Source organism: Equus przewalskii, chromosome 16 (genome assembly GCF_037783145.1).
Source record: "Equus przewalskii isolate Varuska chromosome 16, EquPr2, whole genome shotgun sequence".
In the NCBI taxonomy this organism is placed as follows: Eukaryota; Metazoa; Chordata; class Mammalia; order Perissodactyla; family Equidae; genus Equus; species Equus przewalskii.
The window spans coordinates 25,270,499-25,285,411 of NC_091846.1; the positions used below are offsets into that span (position 1 = coordinate 25,270,499).

Genomic DNA, 14,913 nt, shown 5'->3' on the forward strand with positions numbered 1-14,913 from the left:
AAGTCCAGGTTACCCGTGCTTCTAGAAAATGGAGGGTCCCACGCCCCCTCCTTGGGTTGGATTAATTTGCTAGAGCGGCCCACAGACTTCAGGAAAACATTTTACTTACTGGATTACCAGTTTGTTATAAAAGATTATAACTTAGGGACAGCCAGATGGAAGAGATGCACAGGGCAAGTATGTGGGAAGGGATCCAGAGCCCCCGTGTCCTCTCCAGGTGTGCCACCCCACCCTTCCACCATGCAGATACGTTCCCAACCCGGAAGCTCTTGGAATTCCTTTTCAGTTTTTATGGTATGATTGATCAAATCACTAGCCACTGGTGGTTGAACTCAATTTCTAGCCCCTCTCCACTCCCCGGAGGTCAGGGAAGGAGGGGCTGAAAGTGCCAACCATCTCATCACGTGGTTGGTTTCCCTGGCAGCCAGCCCCCATCCAGTGGGACTTTCCCAAAGTCACTTCGTTAATATAAACTCCGAGGTGGCTGAAAGGGACTTGTTATGAACACCAAAAACACACATTTCACCTTTATCTTCTGGAGCTATTTCAGGAACTGGGAACAAAAGATGCCCTATAGCTCTTATCACTTAGGAAATTACAAAGGTTTAAGGAGCTGTGTACTGGGAACCCTGGATAAAGACCAAAATACATATTTATTATAAATCACAATACCACAGGAAAAAAACAAAACATACACGATCTAGTTCTAAAATTTTATTAGATTTTTGGATTATATTTTTATATGCAACAAAATAATCCTGTCAAATTGCCTTGAAAAGTTTCTAAACGCTGTTAAATTAATTAAACAAGGAGGCCAGCAGACTGAGTTGGCTCTAATACCTTAGTAGCCTACTTAGCAAACCCAAACCTAAGCCTGTAAATGCCTCAAGGTCAAGGAATCAAAACCCAAGGACAACCAATCACAAACAGCCAGCTAGGCTTTCCCAAAGAGGCAATCGCTTAACTGCAGCCAATCAAATCATCTCCTTGCTTTGCTTCCACCTTTGCTCCTTTGCTCCATAAAAGTCCCATGTCGTGTGTGTGCGTGTGTGTGTGTGTGTGTGCGCGCGCACACGCGTGTGTGTCCCGTCGCCCCCTCATCCCCTCCCCCCTATTGGTGGAACACTCCTAACCACTTACGGTTTGGCAGTGCTCAAATCAAATCATTTTTTCTCAAATAACCTCTAAAATTCCTTAATACGCCTCAGTTTATCTTTCAGTAACACTCAGTTTCTGCCCCAGACTGAGGACCTGTGACATGTTGGGTAACTGTGCTGCAGTCAATACTGGCCTGAACTTTACCTAGTTTTGAATTCTAAACATTGCAATCCAAACATTTCACTCCCTTTTTTAAAAGCTTGCCAAACTCTTTGGCCTGTCTTTCAAAAACTTCCACAGTGTGTCCCAAGCATATTTTTTAAAAAACACATTTTACTGAGGTGTAATTTATAAACAATCAATTGCACCTATTTAAAGTTCACAATTCCATGAGTTTTGATGGACGTGTATGCCCACGAAATCACCACCACGATCACGACACAAAGCATTTCCATCGCCCCAAGAGATCCCTTGTGCCCCTTTGTAGTCCATTTGGCCCCAGTTCTAGGCACCCTCTGCTTCTGTCACTATAGATTAGTCTTGCCTTTTCCCTTCATTCATTCTAATGATTCTGAGATTCGTCCATGTTGTTGGATGTATTGGTAATTTTCTTCTTTATATTGCTGTGTGGTATTCCCATTGAATCCTTCTGATGTTTCCAGCTTTTGGTTATGGTGAATAAAGCTGCTATGAACATGTGTGCATTCGTCTTGAGTGGACATATGTTTCATTTCTCTTGGGTAAATACCTAGGAGTAGAATGGCTGGGCTATAAGGTAAGTGAACATTTAACTCCAAACCAATTTTTCCAACTCTATTTCCCACTATTCCTCTTACCCACCTTTGAGTCAAACTGAACTATTTACTTTTTCTCAGACATGACCCAAGATCTGCTGCTTCTATGCCTGTCTTCACGTTAATCCTCTGGCTTGGAACATCCCTTTCCAGATCACCCCATCTACCTTAGCTCGGTTCAAGTACCATGCCCACAAAGGCCTCTTTCTTCCTCTCAGTCAGAAGAGACTGTTCCCCCTTGGAAAGTCCACAGAGCTTTAGTTGTACCATTCTATTCATCTTAGAGCTCTTGTTCCTCTATTAGATCCTGAGTATCCTTGATGGCAGAGTCCAGTTTGGAGCCCTCCTCCCCAAAGGGCCTAGTTCAGTTCTTTGCACAGGGTAGGCACTCAGCAAATGTTTGTTGAATTAAGGAATATAATTTGTGAAGCAAGGAGAGAGTCAGCATACAGGGTGTTTGAGAAAAGGGAATGGGGAGAGAAGAAAGCTAAAAATGGTTACAATAGCTCTCCTGGACCAATCTTTTTCAAAAAAAGACTAAGAACCTGTCTACCTCACATGGTGTGAGGTGTTATTTAAAGGGTGCCAAGATATCCTGGTTCTCTGTATCCAAAAATAGCCCTCCCCTAGTTGACCTGCTGGCATATCTGAATTTCCATCACTGAATATCCATTCCTATATACAAATTGAGTATCAACAATTGGTAATATCACCAAAAAAGAGACAATAAGCATTAAGTGCTTCCTGATGGAAGAACACAACACCACCTATGAAATGGTCTTGTCAAAAAGATCAAACCTGAATCTACTTGACATGCAACTACCAGATGACAGCAACTGCAGAGACAAAGGATGTATGAAACGACATTATAGTGATGCCATCACCAAAGTCCTGACTCGAGGGGATTCTGAAGGACAAATAACCTGGGTTTTTTTTTTTTTAAAAAACAAATTGAAATAAGAAAGAAAGAGGGAAACTATCAATTAAGAGACTAAAAAGATGGATGAATTGGAAAGAGGGATTAATTGCAAATTATGGACCTTATTTGGATCCTGACTGAAACAAATTGTAAAAAAAAATTATGACATCAATGGTATTATGGTTATTTTTTTTAGAGTCAATCTTTTAGAGAATATTATATCTGAGATTTATTTCAAAACAATATAGAAAAGGAGAAGTGGATGGTGTTACAGTGGCAATGAGTTCATAACTATTGAAGCTGGATGACGGGCACATGAAGGTTCATTGTATTATTGAGATTTTCCATAACCAAAAATTAACGAATAAAAAAGACTACCTTTGAGTCAAATTTTTGGAGCTTTAAAAGGCCTTTTTAAAAAATGTAAGCCCTCCCAATAGGCTGACACATTAACAAATTATAAGTCATGAACACCTTAGCTCTTGATGGTGTCCAATAGCTTAAATGAAATGCCTACCTTCCTCAGCCCAGCCTTTCACCACCGCAGCCCCCTACCCTCTCCAGCGTCTCCCTCACCAAACCCCCATCCAGCCCCCAACATATCCTCCACTTTCCCGCATCCATCCATCCCCTTGCTGCTCATGCCATTTCACTTCCTGGAATGCTCCCTATTCCATCCTCTACTTGGTCAAACCCACTGATCTTTAAAGATCCAAATAAATGTTGCTTTCTCCATGAGTGCTCCCTCATCCCCCTCAGTCAGAATAAATCACAGCACCCCTGATGCACACCTAAGAGCTTTGATTAAACTGCCGATTCCATACACTCAGCACCTTGTGTTAAATTATAGTGAATTCTGGGTTCTTCTCCAATTCAAATCAAGACAGACTTTTTTGGTAGATTAACGCTTTTGGTTAATTTATTTTATCCATTCTAACCTTAGTCAGGGCTAGACAACCTTCACTTAGAGGCACAGTTAAGGTTTGTCCTTTGGCCAGAATTAAGCAGGCCTCGCTCAGGTTTGATGGTGTGCAGGGCTGCAAACTCAGATGGCTACACATGCTGCCAGGCATGGTCTGCTGGAGGCAGGCTGAGGAGAGGCTCTGGCAAAATGGAGAGCACATGCCCTGGTCGAAAGGTCGGTTGACCACCCACCTCCAGTGAACTGTGGTCCTGAGGGGACGAGGGTCCGCCGTCGTTAGGTCATCTGATTTTTCAGGAAAAGCCAGGAATCTTCTCTCGCACAGCTCCCTTTCAAGGTCCAAATGTTTTTGTAAAATTTAGAAAAACTGGATATTATATCTACTCTAAGACTGCTCTCTCTTTCTACTATGATTTCCTCTTGATCACTCTCCCTCTAGGACTGGGTGGCAATGAAGTGGCTACAGACATTTTTGGAATCCTACCAAAGGGAGGTTGAGTTGGGGGTACGTTTAGTTTGTGTTTAGCGGGATCGATTTACATGGTTTGTAGTTATTTGCATGTATAATTCAGTTACTGCCAGCCATCTGGCATAGGAATGACTTCCAGAAATTCTTCTACCACCCACTGTGGCAATTCACCTAGAATTGTGACATGTGACTTAAATAAAAGGTCAGAGGTCATATCATGATACAAACTTCCAGTGCCCAACATTGGAAGTATGTAGATGGTGGAAGAGAAACAAGGTATAAAATGCATCAAGTCAGAAGCTGGCCTATGGAAAAGTCATCCATTCCTCAGATGAGGAACTCTCTATAAAATTCTGTTACTAAGTCATTTTGTATAACTAGTGAGATGAGAATGCAGCATTGCCAGATCTTTTGATTTTTCAAGAGAAACTGGATGGCTCATATGTTTTTGTAAATATCTGCAGAATGAAAAGGTGGCCGAACAGTTAAGTTAATGTGCTCCGCTTCAGCGGCCCAGGGTTTGCAGGTTCGGATCCTGGGTGCAGATCTAGCACTGCTCATCAGGCCATGCTGAGGCTGTGTCCCACATAGAAGAACTAGAATGACCTACAACTGGGATACACAATTATGTACTGGGGCTTTGCTTTGGAGAGGCAAAAAAAAAAAAGAAGGAAAATTGGCAACAGACGTTAGCTCAGGGCCAATCATCCTAAAAATACACATATACATATACAGGGAAAAATATTCAAATGTGACAAGCAATTAATAAAAATATTATTTTTCTAAATATCTGTCAGCTTTTTACAATTACAAGTTTTTAAATTTATTTTTCATTTGAAATCATGGGTTTTCAACTTTTTTTTCTCTTTGCTGTGGACCTCTGTGGCAGTCTGGTGAAGCCAATGAACCTCTTCTCAGAATAATGTTTCTACATGTATAAAATAAAGTACATGTGATTACAAAAGACACCACTGAAATACAGTTATCATGATATTAAAGAAACAAATTTATCATAGAGCAATATATTTACTTCTTAGTGCATTAAATAAGATCTAGTGCAGGCCTGGTAACCACAGAAACGGTAATGACGAGCATGAAGGATATTCTGAGTTATCTGCACAACCGTGCAGTCATGTGTGACTCTATCAGTGACAAAGTCACAGGTACTGCTCTTACAACTGTGGTGTGCTGCTTACATTCATAATCGAAGAAAATGCTACATTTCAGCTAAAGATTAATGAAAATAAAGCTGTACTTTTTTTCTACCCAAGGGCACAGCTCCTGAATTTTACCCATAGGAGGTGGGAGGGAGTGTTCATGGACCCCAGGTTAAGAACACCTTTAAATGTTCACTTTCATACCTCATTTTGGATTGATAATTTTGCTTATTTCCTTAAATAAGGCCTCCCCAGTTATATCAGCTTTAGGCCCTATAAAACCTGATCTATCTTCAAAATATATCTAGATGATGACCACTTCTCATCATGTTCACAGCCAACACCCGGGGCCAAGCCACCTTCATCGTCATCCTTCACCTGGACTCTCCATGGGCTAATGGCTTTGACCTGTGCCCTGTCTTTTCTCCACTCTCCTCTACTTGCACCTTAGTGAGAGGAGAACCCCAAGGCCTGATTCTGTCCTGGGAGGCCCCGTGTGATCCAGCCCCTCCCTGTGATTTCATCTCCAGCACCTTCCTCTCACTCACTCAGCTCCAGTCGTCCCTTAAACATCCCCCACGCTCCTGGCTTTCTGCTTGCTCTTCCCTGGATTTCCATGTGGCTCACACTCTCATTTCTTAAGGTCTCTGCTTTCTTATCGGCAAGACCTCTCCCAAACAGCCATGTAACACAGACCCTCATCACTCTCTCCTTTATCCTCCTGGATATACTATCACTTCCTGATACGTTACACTCGCTACTGTTTATTCCCCTCCCTGCACCCATTAGAATGTAAGTTCCATGAAAGCAGGAATATGGGCTTTGTTTTAGTTTTAGTGTCTACAAATTCTCTAGTGGCTGCTTAATAAATATTTCCTGAATAAAGCACAAAACAAAAACTCAGAACAGAAAAGAATACGGGCTTAAAATCTAACAAGTGTTGACATTAAGCAAAGTTTTCTTTGTCTGAAAAGAGGAAATGCCAGGAAAAGGCCTAAAATCCACATTTCTGAAGAGCAGATGTTCTTAAGCTCCCCCATCCCCAACTTTCTAAACAAAGTAAAAGACCCCAAGGAGCATTTGCTTTGCCCACTGCCGCCTGCCCCTAGGAGAGACACATTTCAAGACATTTATCTGGAAAAATAACATTGCTATGGTGATACTTAAAGTGATGATGAAGTGGTGATGTTTACCTGTCTGCTTTTTGGTGTAGTGTCAAATCTTCTGGGAAACATTCAATGAACACACACACACACATAGACTTTTTGGAGTGACTTGTGGTTTGCACTCCCCCACTCTGTGCAGATCACCGTAGAGAAAATGCAAAGATCACTGTTCAGAACCACACCCACAGCGCTAGCAGAGCAGAGGACGACAGAATTCTGTCTGCCCAAGACGGCTGGGCGCCCCTCGGAAGTGCCTTAGCCAGAGAGCCACGCTCTGCGCCCCATGGCCTTTGTCTCCATCCCAGGCTGTAGCAGAGACCCAAAGAGCATTTCTTGGGAGATGAGATGAGATGACTCAGTCCCTCGCCCTGAAAGGGCAATTCAAGGCCGAGGCCGGCCGCTGGGACAGCGAGGACTCGGGGGCGCAGCCCACTGCTGGGGTCCCTGGGAATCGCAGCTTGCTCCGTGCCGCTGCTTTTAAGCAGGAGGCAAACTGCTGCGCGGGAGACGCCTCCATCTTTCTAGACTCTCCTATACTGCCTTTTCCTAGCAGAATGTATCCAAACTTGTCCAAGTTAAAGGAAAAAAAAAAAAGCACCTCATCAGCATTATCCATCTCCTTCTCCTCCTCAATCCTATTTTCCGGGGACTACGACAAGTGGCATTTCCCAATTACAAAGTGTGGGTCACCACAGTTGCAGCTACCGTACAAGCCAAACGTCTGCTCGCTTCAGATTGCGAGAATAAAAGTGAATTCGTAATAGACGATCTGGTTCGCAGGCCTAACGGTTTAATCGTCCTGCCTCCTGCCTCTCCCCGGGCGTCCACTGACGGGAGATGGCGCCTGGAGGGGGCGCCTGCTGCGCGGCTGTGGTTCCAAGCTGTATTGAAACTTCACTATGTCCATATTGGGAGGGGCACAGGGGAAGAAAAAGAAAAAAGGTCAGGAGAAAACAACCATAAAGAGCATCTTTTTGGTATAGTCGTTTCTTTCAGAACCAGGGGAACTAAGCAGACATTTTTATAGCCTGGCGGAGAAGAGTGCAGACTTGGCTCGTTGCTTAGCAACATAAAGTGCTAATAAAAACCATTAAGGTGAAAACTTACAATGAGAGACAGGTGGTACAAAGTAAATGGCTGTTGCTGCATCTCACTATTGAAATGCTTGATGGCTAAGTGCAGAGAGGTAGTCTTGTTTCCAAATATGTCTCTGCAGACAGATACCAAACACTTCCTTGGGAATGAAAGGAAATGGAGCTGCTGGTATATTAAGCTCAGTCTAATTCTGCCATTAATTTATGATGTGGGCATTCTAAGATGGCCAAAGTGGTTAGCATGAGTTTACTATGAATTTGTCCTGTCTGAAGATATTAAGTACTCACTGTGCAAAGCTCATGTGTATCATCACCGAATTGTCTTTATTTATATAAAGCCCTTCATAAAAACATCTGCTATCACTGTTTTGTATTTTGTACCCATTTTGCCCTCTCTATTCCTGTCCTTTCCTACCCCAAAGGCAAAGGCAGGGAAGGTGTGTGGTGGGGGTACAGCGTGGGAGGGCAAGCAAACTGGTAATTCACACCTGGAACCTCCCCTAGGGGCTTCTGAAACCAGCAAATATGAAAATATACGAGGAGCGGAGTCAATCGTTAGTATTTTAGCTCTCAAGCAAAATTTAACAAACTTTGCAACCACTTCTCCAAGACTTTCCAGGAGAATAGCCTGGGTGATGAGACTGTGATTTTATTAAAATGTGTAAACCCAATAATCATTACCCATTAGTTGCACCAGTAAGGTATGGATAAAAGTGGGAAGGAATGAAAAATACCTGCAACTGGTTTTTAAAAGGTATGTAGGTAAACTTTTCCCTTTTGGAAATCACACTCCCAGCTGCTACCTCTACAATATATGTATAGAAAAGGGACTTCATTAAATTAACTCATATATGGCTAAGGTACTTAAAAGAAAGGGCCTAGTGATGTTTGGGTGGCCACCAGACATTCGCTAGAAGGCCACCAGAGGGAGCCCAAGTTTGTTTCCTACAAAACTCCAAGGTAAGTTGCCGTTCAAAAGACTGTGATGCTCAGCCCATGATGGTTTCAACTCTTGGAGGGCTCTGTGCTGGAAAGTGGCATGGAGACGCAGGACTGATGACCGCAGGACTGATGACCGCAGGACCACCGGTATGAACTGGAAGACGGCTGGGCTAGTGCTCACAGCCTGACTAGGCAATTCTGACCTTTTCAGTTGTGGTTCACTGCTGCTTAGTAGGAAGGTCTTTTCCCCTCCCTCTCAACTTGTCCACCTCCAAAGGTTCTTACAGTGACGGTGAAATGACAATCCCTGGAAAGGTGTAATTACAGCCTAATGAACAGACAGGTATGCACAGGGGTTTTACATCCACAGAGGAGAACAATGAGTGCAATCAGCCCTACATAATCCAAAGAGCTTTGTCATATGTTCCAAAAGTTCTGAATAAATACTAGGATTCCTTTTTATTTTCAAATACATACTTGAATCTTTCACCTTGTTTACTGTGACTCACTGTATTGCTGTTTTACAAATAACCCACAAATTTCATGTTTTAAAATAACAATAAACATTTATTATCTTGCAGTTTCTGTAGGTCAGGAATTCAGGCAGCGCTCAGCTAGGTGGCTTTAGCTTGGGGCCTCTGTCATGAGGTTGCTGTCAAAATGCCAGCTGGGTCTTCCACCATCTGAAGGTCTGACCGGGCTGGAGGAGCTGCTTCAGAGATGCTCACTCACATGGCTGTTGGTAGGAGGTCTCAATTCTCTGCCCCGGGACCCCATCACAGGGCTGTTTGAATGTCCCCATGACATGGCAGCTGGTTTTACCCCAAGTGAGAGATCCAACAGAAAGCAAGGTAGAAGCCACAACATATTTTATCTAGCTTTGGAAGCCACACACCATCCTTCCTTCAACATCCTAATGGTTACACAGGTCAGCCCTATCCAATGTGTTAGGGGACTGACTACCCAAGGGCGTGAATACCAGGAGGCAGGGACCACAGGAGACCTTCTCAGAGGCCGGCTACCACTCACCTTGTTTTCAAGAATGCATATTTAAACCTCCTTTGAAATGTACATTTTACCATATTTAATGTTATTCTTCCTATTTTAAAAATATGTACTTGAGCCACTTTTAAAATGTATACCAGAAATTTATTTTCCTATGAGTACAAAGCCCTCCCTTTTCTGCAGATGAGAAAACAATTTCTGAAGAGGTGTATGTTGTGGGAGGGGGTGTTCTATCTTTGATAACATGCATGTATGTCACAACTGTGAAGAATGATGTGTTAGGGTGAAGAAGTCCACTTTCTGGTTGGGAATGTTCTCATTTCTTTCTGCATGCAGACTTTCTAGCAAATGCCAAGTTACATTAAACAATAAAAATCAATAAAAGTCATTCAGGGAGTTACTGGATCACTTTGCCTCATAATTAACAATCCCGACTTTTCTTGCACAACCTGACACTAGCCATCCCTGAAAGGTAGCTGAAATGATTCTTATATTGTCTTTTCACAAGTGTAGGCTCTAAGGCAGAGAGGTTTCAAGCGACCTCAGAATTGGAGAATGGCTGAGAACTCAGTTCTAACTCACAGTGACCTTGGACAATATCAGAACATCAAGAGGAGAAAGGCTCTGACAACTCCGCAGAGCCTCCACTCTGTCAACAGCAGAGGCAGCGCCCAGGCATCAAACAGCCATGTTATTGATCTCAACACAACACAAACGCTGCCACAACGCCAACAGAGTGGCCCTTGGCTTCAGAAACATACCCGAGCGCAATGCCCTTTGCAATGACCTTCAGTGGGAAAGGGCCTGAAAGGTCTAATGCCAAGCCAAGAGCTTTTCTTTGTGTCAAGAAAGTCAAGCTCAACAAATATCCAGGGAACCTGGTTGTTTCTTTTGAGGATGAAGAATATGGCTGCATGGAGAGGCTAAAAGCAAAGTGACCCTCTTAGCACTAAGACTCTACAATTCCATATAGGAGCAGTAACAAAGATCCTTCTGGGAGGGATGGGGGGAGGGACGGGCTAAGCCAAGTTCCACCAAAACCATCCACCTCTGAACCCTGTTTAGAGGATTATGCAGGAAGGTTTATCACAGTGGTTAGGAGTACATGGTTTGGGAGTTAGGAAAACCTGACTATAAGTTCTTTCACTTCTCATTGGCTGTTATCCTGGATGCTTTACTTAACCTCTCTAAGGTTCGACTTACTCCTCTGGAATATGGAGATGATAATATTTACCTTCCTGGGTATTTGTGAGGTGATCTATGTATCTATCTATTTAAAACATAACATACATTACATGGGATTTTTCTCTTTAAAAAACTGAATAAACTCTGAGAAAAATTAGGGCAGTGAGAATGTGTGATGTCCCAAATTTAGGTCCTCCACATGCTGGCATTTCAGGATCTCCAGAACCATGGCCAGGTTGCCACCTGCTCACCATAAAGCAAAGTCTGTTAGTTGACTCCTGCCCACACACACAGAGCTCCTAATCAAACATCCAATTATCTCACTTAAAAATGTGAACAAATGGGCCAGAATTATCAAGAAAGCTTTCGGCACAAAAGAGAAAAACCAAGAAGAACAAACAGAAAACAGACGTAATTCAGGAGACAGAACAATAACAACCAACCACTAAACCTCTGATTAGTATCCGCAGAGAAACTCACAAAGGTGGAGCATCTATAAAAGAGGAACATGATGTTATAAAATAAGAAAAATCAAAGAACAGAGCCTTTGGAGATGGAAACATTTTAATTAAAAAAAATCTTAATTGAAGGACTGGAAAATAAAGATGAGGGAATCTTTCAGAACACATTTTTAAAAAGGCAAACTAGGAAATTGAGAGAAAAGATTGGACACTTAAACAATCAATCTAGGAACCAACCCCTGACTATTAGTAGTTCAAAAGAGAGAAAACAGAGAAAATGGAGCAGAGGAAATTATCAAAGAACTATAACAAATAATTTCACTGAGGTGAAGGGATATCTTCAAACTGAATGCAATATTGTGTGTTGAGTCTGCTAAATGTAAAAAGATTCAACCTTGGATGTATCAGCTATTTCACTACGACATATCAGATGCATCCTAGTATGGGTCACACTTAGTGAAATGTCAGAACACTGAAGATAAAGAAAAATTAAAGGCTCCAAGAAAGAAAAATATTAACATTAGCCTCAGGAACTATACTGGGTACCAGGAATTCTTCTAAGCACTATTTGTCTATTAAATCATTGACTCCTTAGAAGAGCAGCCCTATGAATAGGTATTATCATCATTCCTATTTCACAGGAAGGAAACTGAGGTCACACAGCCAGCAAACGGTAAGAGCCAGGGTTGAAACTCAGGCAGTCTAGTTGCAGTGCCTGCACTCTTTTTTTTTTTTGAAGATCAGACCTGAGCTAACATCTGCCACCAATCCTCCTCTTTTTTTTTTCTGAGGGAGACTGGCCCTGAGCTAACATCCGTGCCAGTCTTCCTCTACTTTCTATGTGGGACGCCTACCACAGGATGGCTTGATAAGGGGTGCGTAGGTCCACACTCGGATCCAAACCGGTGAACCCGGGCTGCGGAAGCAGAGCGTAGCGCCTGCACCCTCAACTATCGCACACACTGCCTCTCAACAGCTCCCAAAGAAAGACGAAGCCTTCTCTGGCAACACCGGATGCTAAAACAAAATGGCTCGGTGCCTTAACATTTCTGAAGGAAAAGTACTTCAACCTGGAATGCTATCCCCAGCCAAATTATATCAATGAAGCATGAGGAAGAATAAAGACACTTCCAGACATTTCAGACCAAGGACACTTACTTCCTACATATCCTTTCTTAGTTAGGACATAACTAAGTTACTTGAGTTACTTATATCTGAAGTTACTTACATCCTCAAGTTACTTGAGGATATAATCCCCCCAAATCAAAAAAAGAATAAGAGAACTCCCAGGATGACAGAGGCAGAATCCAATTTGGAGAAAGGTGACTGAGGGTTCCAGATGGGAAAGAGGAACCCTGCAGAATTATTAGCATTATCGAGAACTTGAAAAAACTCAAAAGTAAAAACATAGAGGGGAACAAAAAAGGCAATTTTAAACTCCAGGAAAACAAAGAGTAAGTAAAAGAGGCAACTTGCAGAAGAGTATATATACTATAAGTCTATTTGTGTTAAACATATGTATACATATACCCTGCAAAATGTACTTTTACGATGAAAGAAACTACTTAGTAAAATAAAACGTGTGCAGCCTCTCACTTTTGTCATCAGCTTCTTTGGGGAGCGAAGAAGGGAGTCAGGAAAGCAATGAGGCAAGGTTTTAAGGCCAGGGAGGGCTGGCCAGCGAACCAGAAAGAACTAGCTGAGAGACTGGTAGTGAAGCACAGTGGTTAGTGAGGATGAGTGGACAGAAAAGGATCCCCAGGAGCAATATGTCCTGAAGGAGGCCACCAGCACTGCAGGACCCAATTCTGCTTGTCCACTTTCCACTGGGAGCTTGTTCAAATCCAGAGGCATTATTCCCAGTGCCCGCAGCTCTGCAGCAGTGTTGCTCTGTTGTCCTGCCTGGAGAGGCCTTCCCGGGGGTGCTGGGCTGGCAGTGGAGGACAACAGTTAAAGCTCTCATGCACTGAGCATCGAATCTTAATAATAGCTATCACTTAGCTGATACCAGCGCCTATCATTTGTTAAGCCCTATCATTTGTTAGCTCATTTTATTTTCAGACAGTGCTACAAGAGAGATGCAAATGTAACTATGATGCAGACTGGCTTAGAGACGGTAGGTAACTGGCCTCAGTCAGACAGCTATAGTAAGAAGCAGAGCTCAAAATCAATCAGAAACTAAACGTTAGCCTCTATGAAAAGACTTAATAACTATCTGTTTATCCCATGGATGATCTTTTTCCTGCATTTCTTACACTTTTCTATACTTTCCCAATTTTCTACAAGGGACATGCATTCTTGATTGGCAGGGTGGGAAATCAATTTAAAAATTAAACACATTATATCCCAGTAAGTTCCAATCAGGGAAGGTTCTGGGTGGGAAGTTTCTCCATGCAGTTGAGCACAGGGACTAAGGTGATGCTACAGGAGGAGCTGGGAGCTGGGGGAGGGGGAGAGCTGCAGGGAGGGACACTGGGGCAGGGGAGAAGTAGAAGCTGGAGGCAGACACTGACGGAGAAAGCTCTGAGGAGCCAGATACAGACATGGGCCAGGAAGGGAGCAGAAGCGAGAGGAAGAGGCTTTGTCCAGGGCCTGAATCATAGCCAGAGGCTGCTCACTGATGCCTAGCGTGACTGTCTGCCCCAGGCTGCCCACTGGCTCCTGGCTGGACTCCTTCAGTTCAGGGGCTGATGGGCAGGCAGCTGGGAAGGACTCCTCTCTTTGGAGGGCTTCAGTTTGCTCCAAAAGAGGGAAGACTTGACCTTCTACAAAAGCTGCTGGGCACAGGGGACAATAGCTAAACTGGATTTTTAAATTTTAGCCTGCCCAAGACCCCCAACATTCCCTCATCCAGGAAACACAGCAGGCCCCAGTTCCTCAAGCTGAATTAAGGGAGACTGAGGTTTGCTCTTCCCAGGAACACATATGGAGCGCTCTGGGGCTGAAGTGGGTCTGAGTGTGCCTGTCACTCCTGTGCAGAGTTCTGGCACATTGGCATGAAGCAGGGGACCATTTCAAAAGGGGGAGTGGGGGAATTTTTCTACTCCATTTCCACCATGCCCAGGCTTCCTGCCTCTCTAAATAAAAATATCATCATCATCATCATCATCATCTACCACCACCTATCTGATGGCTTCAGTTTACTGCTAAACTTTTCCAATTTCACTCCTCTGGCTCATTTTTCTCAGTTCCAAGAAGTGTCACTTCGTCTCTGACTGCTAACTCCAGACCTCCAGTCTCTAGTTGCACATCTTCGACTTTAGTGCACTGACCACAGTTCAGACTTGTCATATCCAAGTGAGAATTGTCAAAGCTTTTCTATATCAGTCCATAGTAAAGAAAGGAAAAAACATCATTATTTCATTTTGGATCTTTCTTCTTTATCCCCCATATGTTACTAACTCTGGCTATTTCTTTCTTCAGAACATCTTTGTTCTAATCTTCTTGTCCATTTCCATCTTAGTTCTGAACTTTGTTATTTAATAGTTTATTCATTTAACAAGTATTTATTTATTTATTTGAAGATTGGCACCTGAGCTAACATCTGTTGCCAATCTGTTTTCGTCTTCTTCTCCCCAAAGCCCCCCAGTACATAGTTGTATATTCTAGTTGTAGGTTCTTCTGGCTGTGCTACGTGGGACGCCACCTCAGCGTGTCCTGAGGAACGGCACCATGTCCATGCCCAGGATCCGAACTGGCGA

General features: G+C 43.1%; 1 long non-coding RNA gene across 1 annotated transcript; it reads right to left on the reverse strand.

Moving 5' to 3' along the window:
- Positions 1–701: 701 nt before the first annotated feature.
- On the reverse strand, positions 702–8,825 carry LOC139076345 (uncharacterized). Its single transcript, XR_011527848.1, has 2 exons — positions 3,967–8,825; positions 702–1,846 (listed from the first exon to the last, which is right to left on the reverse strand). It is a non-coding gene; the product is annotated as an uncharacterized lncRNA (long non-coding RNA).
- Positions 8,826–14,913: the final 6,088 nt, after the last annotated feature.